The sequence below is a fragment of the Dendropsophus ebraccatus genome, chromosome 11 (genome assembly GCF_027789765.1).
Source record: "Dendropsophus ebraccatus isolate aDenEbr1 chromosome 11, aDenEbr1.pat, whole genome shotgun sequence".
Classification (NCBI taxonomy): Eukaryota; Metazoa; Chordata; class Amphibia; order Anura; family Hylidae; genus Dendropsophus; species Dendropsophus ebraccatus.
The window spans coordinates 35,961,773-35,977,747 of NC_091464.1; the positions used below are offsets into that span (position 1 = coordinate 35,961,773).

General features: G+C 37.3%; 1 protein-coding gene across 1 annotated transcript in view; it reads right to left on the bottom strand.

Moving 5' to 3' along the window:
• Positions 1–15,975, bottom strand: part of IL1RAPL1 (interleukin 1 receptor accessory protein like 1) — a 1,010,765-nt gene that overhangs the window by 826,796 nt on the left and 167,994 nt on the right. The gene's annotated exons all lie outside the window — the stretch shown is intronic.

The following is a 15,975-nucleotide window of genomic DNA, read 5'->3' on the forward strand; positions in this document are numbered from 1 at the left end:
GGCAGCAGAGAGCATTACATCAGACTGAAAAGAAAACACCACTTGCTGCAATACATACAGCAGCTGATAAGTACTGGAAGACTTCATTTTTTTTCATTCAGAAGTAAATTCCAAATCTATCTAAGTTTTTGAAATCAGTTAATTAAAAAAAAAAATTCTAAAACACTTTAATGACCTTTGGCTTTAAAACAGGGAAGCAAAGGTTACACTTAAAATAGTCAACAATGTTGTTCAATATTGCTGTAGCTACGCAGTCATTTACTGGCTTACTTTTAATTATATTGAAAAAAGTTCCATTTTTACAACAGTTTTTGTTTGAAGAAATGCCGTGAGTTGTATGTGACATGGGCCAAATTCCCAAATATTTGGGGTGGAAATGCCATTTTTGAGGCAAATAATAATCAAAAAACATCATGACAAGTCTGTGTGTAATATTTTTATACAATTATCAGTAGTAGGTGTCATCCTCTGTCACATTTAGGATATCACTCAGATCTGCTCGTTTTACTACAAAAGTAAATGTAACAAGGAATCACAAAGCTATTTGTTGCATATGCTCATTTTCAATTTCATTTGTCAAAAGGAATAAAAGTCAGGTCTATTCCTGAAACCTGCTAAGTCAAGCTGCTTAGTTTTTTTTTTTGCTCCCTGCAATATATAGCCTTTGACATACTCCTCTATTGTAATGTAATATACCTGTGAGGAATTGTGTGCATATCTCAACAAAATGGAATATGTCACTTTTCTATGTGTGGGATGTGAATAAATATCTTGAGTAGCTGGAGGTATTTACATGTTGGTTGGCATATCCGATAGCTTGAGCTATATTAGTAATATGAGCATGCATATAAATGATTCTAGGACACCACGAGAAATGAGAGCAGATTGTCAGTTTGGACACTGTCATATAAATATGTAATTGTTTAACCAAGCTGATATGGCCAGGGAGATACAACATGTCACAAAGGGTCTTGTCACGTCTGCAAAGAATCTTAGACAAACACATGAAGAGAAGAATATAGGATGATCCTGGAGTGAAAGACCTGGATAGAAGAACAGATCAATGTTGGTATGCAAGAATAATAGAAGGGGAAAAATTTAAGGAAAAATAAGAGAAAGAATGATAGAAGAGAACATTTGCCGCTATGTACCATCTTTACTGAGGACTTCTTGCCTGATTGACTGGGAGGAACCATGAGATTATGGCTATGACTTCTCTTGGCATAAAAAAGTCTTATCAATGTAGCTAATCGCGTATAGCATATACTTTTGGATGACAGAGATTGACACACTGTTGGATGAAACTTTAACACCTAAAGGTTATGTTCCCCTTTGGAGAACATAGCAGGGAAAGGTGGCCATCTAGTTATCAGAGGTACAAGCGATGATCATAATTTGCGGTTGTGATTATAACAAGACGGTCATCTTTCACCATTATGTTGGTGTTGTGAGAACATGAGCCAAAGAGTGCCCTAAAAAACAACTCATTTACATAGGCACAAAATATAAGTTAAAAAAGACAAAAACTCCACATCCACAATTCCAATGTCTGGCTTAAAAACAATAACGTCTACTAGGAGATGTAAAAAAAAAAAATCATGTCTGGGAACAATAACAAGTAATCTTGAAAGATAAGGCTATGGAGGAAAAAAAATAAAGCATTAAATTAGAGAAAAATCTCTAATAATTAGTCATTTGTTCCAGGCCTAGCCCCCTTAACTCTAAGCCCTGTCCACTTGCTTTAAAGTAAATTGGATAATATGCAAAAAAGGGGTCAGTGGAGTTTTGGTTATGAGTCGCAAAACACGGGAATAGCCAGATATCCCAATAGGGAAGGAAACCTGTTGCCAAGGGGTGCCTCTCGAGGAGATCACCAAACCAACTGATACGTAGCCCCTTAAGCCCAATTCTGTTGTGTGTGTTGGGACACAAGTAGGGTAATACCAAGGTGGCCCCCTTTGTGTCAAAGTTTAATTCAGTTGCAAGTATAACAAGGGATCACCAAAGCCAGACATTCATCCACAGACAGCTGTTTTGTGGTATTGCCGTCATCAGTCTAGAATAAGATTCTGGCTAATGAAAAGCAATCAAAGAGCTTAGGGAGATCGGGGGGGGGGGGGGGGGACAAAACAATGGAGTACTCATTTAAGAGTCTACTGTGATAATTAAATAATAGTAACATTTTTGTGTGTGTTAGAACCAGGAGCTTGCACAAAGACTTGTGACTTTTCAAAGACAAACCATTGGCGAATCAACCCCCCACCCCACCCCATAGTTGTTAAAAGACAAGGTTAACAAGCATTCTATCTCAAAATAAGCTTAAAAAAAGCCTGTTGTCACTTTTATGTTTCTTGGATGACCAATAGTCAGACAGACCCTGGTGGCTCCACATCCTCAATAGATATCTTTTGGTATAGTGAGAGATCTATCAGTTAGGGCTCATGGGGGCAAGTAAAAGCTGCAGTAAATTCCCCTGATTACTGGTGGTTCAAGCATGAAATGGATGATAGGTTCCTATAATGTACAATAGTGTACCTACTTAATCCACTGCTAGGAGTAAAACCTACCCATACCATGTATGTAGAAAGTCATTCAGACAAATAAATACCACTTAGAAACTTGTACAAAGGCTCATTGATCTAAGTTCTTTCTCTGTTAATGACAACACTGGTGAGTAGCCACAGCAGAGAATTCAAAGGGTACACACAAAAGGAAGCATGGTACCCTATAAACTGATCCCCTAAGCATATCCTTATGGTATCTTCCTCATGCTTTTACATCTCTCTTTTTGCTATTATAAAATAATATATTTTGTTGTGTTAGGAATTTTTGGGCATGTGCGTTTGATTATAGACAACTACATAGACAGCTAAACTGTTGATGTGAAGTCTGGTACATAAAAGAGACTTGCAATTTCCATATAATTTGGAATTCCTTGAAAAATGAACTATATACTAAAATATTCTTTTATAGAGTCAATTTTATAAGAATAAGGCAGAAAATCTGTCCTACATTTATTTGCTTCTTTTCTTTTATGATTAGATGGCAAACTGCGCTGGAGACTATTACTATTTACCCTCTCTAGACCTGTAGTCAAGTTAAATATAATAAAGTTGTTCAATGCCATCAACAAAGAGAAATGGGCATCATGGTCAACAAGGAAGATTACATTAGAGCAGTGCTTCTCGATTCCAGTCCTCAGGCCTCACCAACAGGTCATGTTTTTAGGATTTCCTTAGTATTTCACAGGTGATATAATTATAGTCAGTGCATCAGGTATTATCACAGCTATTCTTTGTATGGGATATCCTCAAAACATGACCTGTTGGTGATTCCTGAGGACTGTAATTGAGAAGCACTGCATTAGAGGATTGAATAAGAAAGCCTTATAGTGTGCATTAGTCAGAAAAGACAATGCTTAGATTATTATTATTTTTTTTTTTTCATTTTTTTTTTTTATGCCAGCTCCAAGCAAATCAAAGCTTATTCTTTTAAAGATGTTTGAGGAGTTGGGAAGGATTAAAAAAATATATAAAAGCACTGTACGTCAAAAATATTTTCTTCATTACCTACGTGCTGGTGCATATGGCAGACTTTCAAACAGATGTTGCTGTGAACAATGGGTATATTAATAATAGTCATATGGGAACATGTACAAAAGTGACATTCAAATATCTATCCATCTATCTAACTGGGAGAAGTTTCCCAGGATGGGATCCATCTTTTTCCAGCACTCAGGGAGGAGCGGCACAGCGCGGAGCACACAAAGCCTGATGAGCAGAATGCGAATAGGAACGAAGTGCTTTCCTTTGTTCCTACTGTAAATTCACTCATCCGTAATCATGATCATTATTAGCAGATTTAACAAAATGGACGCCTCCTTCAGTTCCCGCGGATATTCTTGTTTAGCTATTTATCTATCTTAACTAACAAATTTTTTGAGGCAAAAATACAGTAAACACGATCATTACTTATGGCTGTAATTATCAAAATATGAGGCTGGGTTCACACTATGTATATTTGAGGCTGTATTTGGTCCTCATGTCAGGTCCTCATAGCAAACAAAACCAGGAGTGGATTAGAAACACAGAAAGGCTCTGTCCACATAATGTTGAAACTGAGTGGATGGCCGCCATATAACAGTAAATAACTGCCATTATTTCAATATAAAAGCCGTTGTTCTAAAATAAAAGCAAATATTTGCCATTAAATGACAGCCATCCACTTAATTACAACATTATGTGAACAGAGCCTTTCTGTGTTTTCAATCCACTCCTAGTTTTGGTTGCTATGAGGACCTGACATGAGGACCAAATACTGCCTGAAATATACGTAGTGTGAACATAGCCTAATTAGGCTGTATTTTCACCTTTGCAAACATACCCTGAATGTTTAATAAAAATGAATAACCCATTAAATAATGAAAAAAATTAGTAAAAACGATAGTGTTCCAAAATTACAAATATGTACTCTAAGTTGGTACAAAAGAAAAAAGAAGGAAAACAAAATAAATTGTTAAAAAAATTAGACAGCGAGATGTTTTTTAAAACTTTTAAAAGAACATATGATTCTGCAAGCATGGCAGGATATGTTGAAACACTCCTGCGGGTATGTTGTCTCTTCTGACACTAGCAAGGAACGGAACTCATGGAAACACTGTTGACATTGTAATACACTTACACTGCAGTCTACGGTGCTTCCGGGAATTCAATCTGCAACAACGGACCTGCAGGAGTTTTTCTAATTCATTTCAAATTCTTACCCCAAGGTCCCTAAGTTTAGTCAAATTTATAGTGCCCCTTGACATAACAGATATCCAGAAACATGAGAATATAAACTAAATATTCATTTACGATAGGCAATTTGTATGGTCTGGCCCTTTAAAGCCTTTAGGCTATAGTCTCTGAAAAACATGAAGATTTGAATTCAATACATATTCAAACTGAAATGGATAAAATTGTGTGTCAGGTATAATCAGCATTTCCCCCCTAGATATCATAGTTTTAAATTACCTACAGTATTTTTCCCCTTTTTTTTTCCTTTTAATTATTTCATTTGTTTAGCGCTGCATTCAGGAGCCATAAGAGGAAAATATATTTACATCTTGCAATACAAAAAGGTAAAGCCTCTAGTGCTCTCTTTCCTAGTTTAATACTCTAAACAAGAGATACTCTTATAATTCATATACTGTAGCTTTATCTATTCTGTTTTTGTAGTAATCCTAAAAAAATGAATACTTAAACACCAATGCATTAAAACTTTCAATAGTACTTAGCAATTTAATTTTTCACTTTGGACTGCTGAAGTGTAGATGCTTACAGTATCTTAAATAGTTTTCCTACACAGTTATGTTCTCAAATTTCTCATAGAGCTTTTATTTAAAATAATAATTCTGACAAACATTTCAATCCCAAGGCAAGTTTTATGTGCTTTATTCAGTTCTTTCTAAATAGGAACAATAGTATCCTTCCATACTGCTATGCAGAACCAGCTCCAGGTTTTTGCATGCCCTCGGGCGACAGAACCTCAGTGGGCGCTTATTCATCCACTTTGCACTCACTGTGCATGATTACTTGAGACACCACTAACACACACAAACACACACACACACACAAACAAACACACTTTATTGACAGACACCGACTGACACTGACTGACAGACACTGACATACAGAACTTATAGCTCAGCCTTACACACAGCACTTATAGCTCAGCCTTCTCCATCTTCCTCTCCTCCAGGCTAATCTCCATTCTGTATTGTTGAGGACCTTTGGGTCATGTGGTCAGGTTCTTCTCCCTTTTCTCAATCTGTGCAGGTTCGGCTCTGTTTCCTGTGTGTTCTGGTGGTCAGCGCTCTCCCTGCACTACAGTGACTGGGCTGAACATTATAACACCGGGCCCCTATTCCTCTCTGGGGCCCCAAGAGGCAGTGTGGGCCCCCGGCACTTGTCCAGGTAAGCCCTGCGCTGATGCCAACCCAGCTGCTATGATCATGGACACCACAGCTTATTGTACATTTTTTTCAAAAACTTTGCACTCAAGAAATTACAAAAGATGAGCAAGTACTAAAATGGTCGTGTGCTCGATACTCAAGACAAATTTTTATTTATGCTTGGGTGCTCGTTTCAAGTAACGAACCCCATTGAAGTCTTTGGGAAACTTAAGCATTTTTGTAAGGGACCAAAGCACTGCAGAGGAAAGGTTGCGTGAAAACCTGAAAACCTCAGAAAATGATGGAAACAACAGGGAAATGGACAGAAAACAGCAGGGGCAGCATGCATGGATGCCTCTGCTGCTGTATAATCGCAACATTACACCAAATTATGGGCAACAGCCGGGTGGTGGCCCTTAATAACATTTTGCTGGGTAGTTGTCTAGAGTATGTGTGCAACTGGTGCTTTTTTTTGAAGGCACCACATGCATAGGACACAGCACAGTGAGGATAGGTATAGCTGAACTACAGATCCCAGCCAGCCAAGAGAATGTCAGCAACAGGACAACACACTAATTCCCTCCCTAACACTCTCCCTGACAGACAGCAGCTCTTTCCCTAATCTCTTCCAGCCTGCGTCTGAAGCGAGCATTGTGGGACCTGATTCTTATATGCCCAGGTCATCTGATCTGGCCAGCCAATTTCTGCTATTGACATGTAGGGTTCCCACGTGATGCTACGATCTCCCAAAGACTCTCCTGCATGATGATTGGCTGAAAAAAAGCCACCTAACATGCAGGAAGAGGAAGATGCCATTGTCTCGAGTATCGCGAGATGCTCGTCCAATTAACGAGCACCATCGAGTACCCTAATACTCGAACAAGTACCAAGGTCGGACGAGCATGCACGCTCATCTCTAGAAATTACTGAAGAACAATATACTATCAACCATAGGTAGTTATAAGGGATGGCATAAAATCCCACAGGCTTTTCCTGTGTCTATATAAATTACAGAGGTAAGACGGTACAACACCCAAGCTGAATGATGAGTTTTTGAGTAGAGAAAGACTTGATTGAATAAACTAATAAAAGTATTTAATTTGTTGTATTCCAACTTGTGTCCTTAGGGTGTATTGACAGATCATTAGGCCCACAACTCTAGTCTAACATATTTACAAGTGGTAAAAGCATAAAAGCTAATTGATTGACAGAACATCTATTTTTATCAGATTAATAACATTTAAAATCTGGATTGAACAAGAAGATGTCCTGCAGTAAAATGCAGCATTGCTTATCCTATAGCATTGTCTATTTTGCACAGTACATCGTAATGTTAGTGCATTAAAGAGTTCACATGGGAAAACAGTGTTCCATAATGTTCATGTTGATCCGATTAAGGAAATTTTGACTAGTAATGGATATTAAAAGACTTTTATTTATGCTGAGTTCAATTTTTACAAAGAAGGAAAGTACTTAGCAGGACGGCAGATAGATCACAGAGGGAATTTAACAAAAAAAAAAAAAAAAGTTTTCCATCATAAAAACTGATTAAAAACCCTACTAATGACTGCAAGTTTCATTTCAACCATATAAATAAAGATTTCAGTAAAATATCAATTTTCCAACAAACATGACTCACATGATTCATAAAAAGGGTTGCGGCATTGTGCATAAAAATTTTTACCTAGGATACAAACAAACACAGCGGTTTCTTCTTAATTTTCCATTTTTCCATTATTTTTTTACAAAATGCTTCTCAGATTTTTTCTATTTATCCCCCCAACCCTGACTGATGAGCAGTGAGATGACTGTGCTACAGTGCACTCCTCTCCCCGCTCTGTGTCTGCCACTTAGACAGGCACCATAGACTTCCATTGAGAGTCCGTCTAGGTCACATGACAGATCCGGTAGTGAATATACTGGGTGAGAACTTTTTCCTGATTTTTTTCTTGTTAAATTGTGGTCTTAACACTCTCTCTGAAAGTTTTTTTTTATGATTGTGCCCAAATAACATAAAAATGTGTCCACCTCTACTTTTTCATGAAACTGCTGTTGGATTCTCATGATATACTGTAACTACATTACAATATCACAACATTCCACCAAAACTCTCCCAAACACTTGATAATCACTCATAGACACATTAACATTAACATTAGAGATGAGCGAACCAGGTTCGGGTTCGAGTCCATCCGAACCCAAACTTTCGGCATTTGATTAGCGGTGGCTGCTGAACTTGGATAAAGCCCTAAGGTTGTCTGGAAAACATGGATACAGCCAAGGACTATATCCATGTTTTCCACATAGCCTTAGGGCTTTATCCAACTTCAGCAGCCACCGCTAATCAAATGCCGAAAGTTCGGGTTCGGATGGACTCAAGCATGCTCGAGGTTCGCTCATCTCCAATAACAATTTACCTCCAAAGTATTACAAAATAAAGAATGAAAGCCATAAAAATTGAAAAGAAATGAAAAACAAGTCTATACTTTGTAAACAACTATAGGCATCTTATACACAAAAGTCCCAGCGGACAGAAGTAATAGAAAAACCATAAAATAATAATATCCATTATGTCCATACAAAATAAAAACCGGACACCTTATCTACATAGACAACAGAAAAGGGGTAACTTTCTGGCAACTGTAGGCATCTTATTTTTCCAATTTCTACTGTCCTAAAATCCATTTAAAAACTAATAGTCCCAATATATTTAATTTAGTGCAAAAATGATAGACACTGTACATTATCCCATTAACAAGGCTTAAAGAGTACCTCCCTTATGGTTCCTTTTGAAAAGTAAAGTCTTAAAAAATAAAGCTACCAAACCAGTAGGGCAATAAAAATATAATTATAGTACTAAAATTATATTTTATAATTCTCAGCATCAGTTTAACATTTGTGATTAACACTTTTTCTGATAGTGTGGACTAAAATACAATTAGTGGTAGAACTATCCTGCAGAGAGCAGCTAAATTGTGATTCTTCTTGACTCATTACAGATGAAGAGCTTTTAGTAGATTAATCTACTTCATTAAGTCATTTTTATTATATTTCCCAGTGACAGCACAGAGGCCTTCAAACATTCCAGAGAAATGACCTTTTTTTTAGGCAATCTAGACTGCATATAGTAATTTCTGATATATAAACAGTATAATAAAAAAAACAAAAAGAGACAATTTACATAGAGATGCTAAATGTACATTAATTTATCTTGGGATGTTATTATATTATATGAAATCAGAATGGAAAAAATAAGAAATCCAGTTCTGGAGAAAAAAAATCAAAGCAGGAAAAACCCTAAGGCGACAGCTGTGAATGTGCTAGATCACATGTATGCTCTTATACATTCTTCCTTATATTCTGCCTTTTATATACTTCTTTTGATAAAAAATGAAATCATATAGAAAAACTGAGTTTAAGTAGAGGGCCTTTTTTGACTCTCCCTCACCAAACAAAGATTTTGGCATCAGTTCACAGGAGGCAAAGTACTATATTAGGAACAGTCCCTATTATATTCATTGTGGTCAATAATAACATAAATGTAATTTAAAAAATTAACAATTACATAATTTAAAGGAGGTATTCCAGGGGAAAACAGGATAGGGAAAAAGTAGGAAATTGCAGGGGTTTCAACCTTTGTACCCCCCGCCGATCTCCATATCAAGCCCCAGCTCCTGTGTAATGAATAGAGCTGTGGGTACGACATGTGACCTATTAATTCCTATGAAGAGACAGAAAGAGCTGAGTACAATGCTCTTTTGGCATACCTGGCTCTGTCTCTGCATAGGAAGGAATAGAGTCGCGAGTCACGTTCTATTCCCGCGGCTCTATTCATTGCACATAAGCCTTTGTCCAATACAGAGATCGGCGAGGGTACAGAGGTCGGACCCCCTACAAACTCCTACTTTTCCTAGGGGAATAGTTGTTTTCTAATGGAATACCCCTTTAACATTTGGGCTTTCTACAACAGGGTCCATGTTATGTGTTCTAGGTAAACTGTAGGGCGATGTCATTTATCAAAAGTGAAGCTCTTAAGACAACACAAGTGTCACTTTGAGTTGCAAATAATATATTCTAAAATATCAATATGGAGGTTGTAGTGGGGGTTATGGTGGTAGGGTAGTTTTGCTAACTAAAATCCTGGAAATCAATAAATTCTTGAAGAAATCATGAACTCTAAACTGTTCCTTGAAATTCCTTAAATTAAAATACTTACTCAACTGTATAACCTGAAGCACATCTGTGTTAGTGATACAGAACAGTAAGTCTGGATACAGCTGGATAGCTAAAGAAATACAAGTTTTCGATTAGCTCATTTAAAAAGGTACTCTTGCCTTTCAAAACTGTGTATACATTTCTCCAGTTACATAGAAAATAAAAAAAAGCTTATTATTACCTCACTGTGCCCTCGTGCAGGGATTTCAGGTCTTACCACCACTTATAAGATGGACTTGTCTCGGCAGTGGCAGTTTGATCAGCCAAAAACTAACCAAGATAGGACAGCGCTGGCTAGTGGTTGGCTGAGCAGGCCGTTACTCTTGAGATGAGTCTGTCTCAGAAGTGGTGTTGGAGGAATGGTGGTTCCTGGTGTAAAGGAAGTTCCTTCCTGGTGTTCAGGAAGGACCTGAAGACACTGCAGGAGAACCCAGGGGCATGGAGGTAAGGATAGTTTCTTTATTATTTTCTATATAACTGCAGCAATAAATAAGATGTTTCCCTGGCCGGAGTATCCGTGTAACTTCCTGTTTGAAACCCAGTTGAGATTCTAGGAAAGACCTAACAAGGATACTTTGCACATACAAACCTACCAATGTGAATGGACTAAATCAGGTCTGAGATAATGAGCTAATGTTCTTCAACAGTAAAGCATATGGATTTTTTTTTTCAGCTAAATTTTGTACAGCCAGATAATGCATTTTATACCCAGATCGAATGTAAGGCCTTATTCACACGCTCCGTCATCTACGGATTCGTATTTTCGCATTCGAGTGCACATTGTTGTCTATTTGGCTATTCACACAATCAGTAGATTAAGGATGCAAACCAATGCCAAAAATGTCCTAGTGCGGAACTAGATTTTTTAATGGATCCTCTCATAGAAATTATTGAGATCCACTATTTTTTACGGACTGTAACCTATTTGGCATCCGTATTTTGACATTTTGAAGGGAAAAAGAAAGGATTTACAGAAATACGGATGTTCTACATATGCTGAATATGCTGTAATTTTTAGCCGATTGTATGGGTGGATAGTGGAAGGAATCTAGACTTTAAAAAAAAATCAAATCTGTTTTTATTGAACAAACTGCAACAAACAAATATAGGAAGGTTAACATAGTCCCATTGAGGAGGCATGTATATGATAGGAGTACAACACTCTATAGGGCAGGCGGGGAATCTACGGACTTGAAAAAAAAAATGAACAGGTTCATAAGGCCTAAGACTCTGTTCGCATCTGCCTCTGTTTGAGATTCTCGCATAGTTGACAGCAAATACAGTGTTCCAAGCCATGTTAAGCCCAAATAGTAGCTGAGGAATTATGGATCTACCTGAGTATTGTGGCTTCCATTTTGTACATAATGAGGGTTTTATGATTTTTTTTATTTTTTTTTTCATTTATGATTTTGTTTTGTGATATGTGTGCATTTAAATGATGCTAAACACTATTGGAAGTTATGTGACATAGCCAACCCTCAGAAGGTAAGCTTTAGCATGCAGAGAATAGGACATTAAAACTACAGTCTGCATAATCAATAGGACACCACCGAGAATTATCAACTCAATGTATCTATTCAATATGCAAGAGAAAAGAAAAAAAAGGAAGGGCACCTCGTGTGATATCGTAGGTTTGGATACGATAGAATGAAAAAGTAATGTCCTCACCTAAAAGCCCCTTAGGCTAGTTGCAATTGCCAATTGGAGAGACTTGCATGTGATTGGGGGCTGCAAAAAGCTGGAGATCCCTCAATACCCTGTATAAATAGCACAGCAACGAATATAACCAAAATAATGAGGTATATCAGACCCAGCATTGCCTCTGTACAGAGGCAGTGCTGGGTCTGATATACCTCTTTTTTGTTTTTTGTTTTATTCATTGCTGATCAACTCAATATGATATACTTTATCCCAACTAACCCCGTAAGATATAGAAAAGGAGAAAAAAAAAGTATAAAGGAGATCCATTCCTTCGATCAATTACAAATTAAATTTCCTGACAATCACACAATAGTCTCTGCCTAGAAAATGATTATTTTACATTTTAGACAAAAATTAGTTCCTGCATGCTTCAAAAACTATAACCAGTCATTTCAAACCCAAAGCCTATTGTAGTGGAAGCTATTTTGCTCTTAAAGCCCACCTTCTCTACAGAAGCGGCACATAATAAAAATATATTGCAGCTATGTATGGTCACAGGAAGTTCTATTTACTACACCATAGATAGCGTTCCTGTTAAAGGCCTTTGGGAAGCAAGTTATGACATCTGAGAAAGAATCTTTATGCACAATATAACATTATGAAAGTATTGCAGCTAAAATATTTATGAACGCCATAAGATGAGCGCCTGATAATATATGATATTTGAAGTCTATATTGTATCTTTTAGCACACCTGCATCCACATAAATACAAAAATGGGAACTAAAAACTTTTAAGAACATTGATTCTTTAAAGACTGTGGGAATAATTAAAAAAAAGGTAGGTCTATTACTTTTTAGACTTAATTGCAATTAAAGAGTTTGCAGCTGGTATGGGAAAAGTTGACTTTAATGCAAGCTTAGAATAAGACAGATGTTCCATTTTATTGGTTGTAAAAAGTTCCCTCAAAATCACTAGATTGGAGGTTAAAACTTTTATTATGATATTAAAAATAAACATGATATCATTCTTGACAATGTCCAAAAGAAAAAGCATAAGCATAAGGAGGTAATATATCAAAAATACTTTGTTATAAACAATCCTATTACAAAAATACTAACCAGGAGCAGTAGAGAGGACGACAAGCCTCTTAAACTAATAAACATTAAAAACAATTAAATTGTTGCAAAGAAATCTTGTTTGTGTTCAAGCAAGGATACCCCATAATTTCTGATCCTCAGAACCACAACATGGGTCAATCATACACTATACCCAATGGGGGGGGGAGAAAATAATGCGGTATACAACTCAGAATAATATGGAGTTCACCATGTGTGGCTATAGGGAAAAGGGGGGCAAGAAAACCCAGCGTGTTTTGCCGTGTTTGCGGCTTCTTCAGGAGTGTGAAATGATTTTTTTTGCCTCTGGCTTTCCATTAAAAACATTTCTGCTGAAATCCTTCAGTTTTAAGAAAAATCTGTACCACTAGCACCGAGCAAAATAAAAGTATTTCTGGGCATGAGAAAAAGGTATATATTTTTAACTACTACATCGGCCATTTTTTTTCCGATAATTCTCTAACCCCCCCCCCCATCCCATCTTCATTTAATTTTATGGCATCTAAACTGATTCATTGGTAAGCTTATATTCTATCTCAATTCTTAAGATTTTACCAGTGTACGGTGAGTGAATGATCGTTGCAAGAAGTAGTGGGAAGAAGAGAAATGGCTTGGAAGTATAAAATAGACATTTGTCCCTAATAAGATAATGTGTATTCCAAAGTTTGTTATATTCACTTGTAATGTTGATTGATGCAAAGTCTGTTAAAATGACAGTGTGCCTTTAAAAATAAATTAGATGTCTTTGACAGTGAAAATACATTTATTGCCCATTTCTCTGCCCCCTATTGCTTTGATTTTACATAGAATCTGTGACAAAATTGCATGTTTCTTTGTATGACACAATGTTACACAGGAATTCTGTCCATAGTAGCTTAGCTCATTGAGGAGAATATAATGGCTCCCAGGGGCACCATACAACCGCAGACAGACCCTGTGGCTTCATAATAGGGAACTATGGGAACTATTAGTGCTGCCTTACATGCTCCATGCACATGACTGAGGTCTAACTATATAAAATATCAATAAATATCTTTTTTATGATCTAGATCACATAAACTGAGACTCATTAGACTAAATGATCAGGGTACTTTGACAATTTTAGAGTTCATTATGTCATCTATCTATCATTTCAGGTGAATGCTTAGAATAAACCATGTGTGTGTACACATGGAATCTTTGATCAGTGTGACTTTTTTTTTTTTTAAATCAATTTACCCCTCTGTAGTTTTCACTTCTATTACCTGATCTTAGCACGAGGAAGAATGGATGCCATCTACAATGATATTCTCCCACCCTCAGGAGCATTATCCCTTTCTATTTCTCCCATCTACAAGTCTGCACCAGCTTATAATGAACAAGGGCATATGTCTGATCAGTGTCCTAGGTGAGCTCCTTTGCCCTCAATCTCAATTATGGGATCAAACTTCTGTTCCTCTATAATATATGAAGACTGTCAGATTCTCTGTAGGAGCTTATCCCCCCCCAACACACAGGCGCGCACTCGCACTCGCACACACACACACACACACACACACACACACACACACTGTACAACAGTAGCACAGTTTAGTATACTAAACCTAGGACAGCACGAGATTATCTTACAGAATTCTTGTTCACATTTCACCAACCTATGTAAGCAGCCAGCTATCTATCTCTACACACTCTGTCTGTCACTCTGATATATGTACTATAAAGACCTAGTTAAAAAAAAAAAAAAACTTTTGGGCTGCATAGTTTTCATGTTTTTCAGTGAGTGCAGAGATTCAGTACAGTTACATAGTACTGCAAGAACAGACATAACCCTTTTCTAATAGTGACAACAAACAAAATCCAAATATAGCACACATCGAAAAAGTGGAAAAAGCAGTGCCTTTCCTGGCACAGTCCATATTGTCCAGGAGTCTAATGTCCAGATCCCTGATTTTACCGGACACTGACTCCTTGTTCTGGTGTAAAAAGGTTCTTTATTTGCATTCAGGTACACCTTTTCAGGAGGCCACCATCTTCTTCATCAGGCATGCGAAAAAGAGGGTGATCTAATCAAGAGTAGAGATGATCCAACATCGAAAAATCTTAGATTCTATAGAACTTGAACCTTGTTGAACTTTCCGCATTTGATTCCCGATGCCTTCCCGGTCCATGGGGAAGGAGGAGACAGTCCGGGTAGTGAGTGGAATTCCGGGATTCAGCCTAGGTAATTCCAGGCGGGACCCGGGCTGTCTTCTCCTTCCCCACAGACCGGGAAGGCATCGGGAATCAAATGCGGAAAGTTCAACAAGGTTCGAGTTCTTTAGAACCTAAGATTTTCCGATGTCTGATCATCTCTAATCAAGAGGACTGTGGCCTCTATAAAATGCATACCTGAAAGAATTTTTTTTACACCAGATTGTAAAGTCAGTGTCCCATAACATTTGGAAAACCTAGTGATCCGGACATTAGACTCCTGGGCTAGACGGACTATACCAGGAAAGCCACAGCTATACTAATCTTGCCTATGGGACTCCTGGTCAAGTTAATGGAAGGTAAGGGGGCTGCAATCCCACTGATGTTGAATAATTTTGTGCCTAATTTAATACAACCCCATCAGATGAGCATGCAAACTGTGTACTCGTGTTTGTGGCCCCTTCAGGGTTCGTTTTCCTGCCCATGCAGCGCCACATGTTTTTTGTTTTTTTTTCTTTTTATATACAGAAAATATTCTGTAATAAATGCACATTCTAATGAATGTAAATGTATGTTTCAAGGCACAGAACACCTCCTACAGGTATAGTGACTATGCTATGCAATGTGTTCTATTTAAAACCAAAACATTTCATGTATCAGTATCTTTGAATTATATTGTTTGGGCTGATCTACATTTTGCTTTACCTTTAGGCAACAATTGATTGTGTTATTAGCATATGTGTTTGGAGTCTTAAACCAAAATAGTAGTTTAAGATTCCACATGATCTGCATTGTATCCTCTACATATGTGTTGGCTACATACTCTCCCATGAGGCTTTCAAGCAGAGCAAAGGAGTGTTTGTTTGAAGTTAAGAAAGGTATATTGACTTTTGAAAGACAC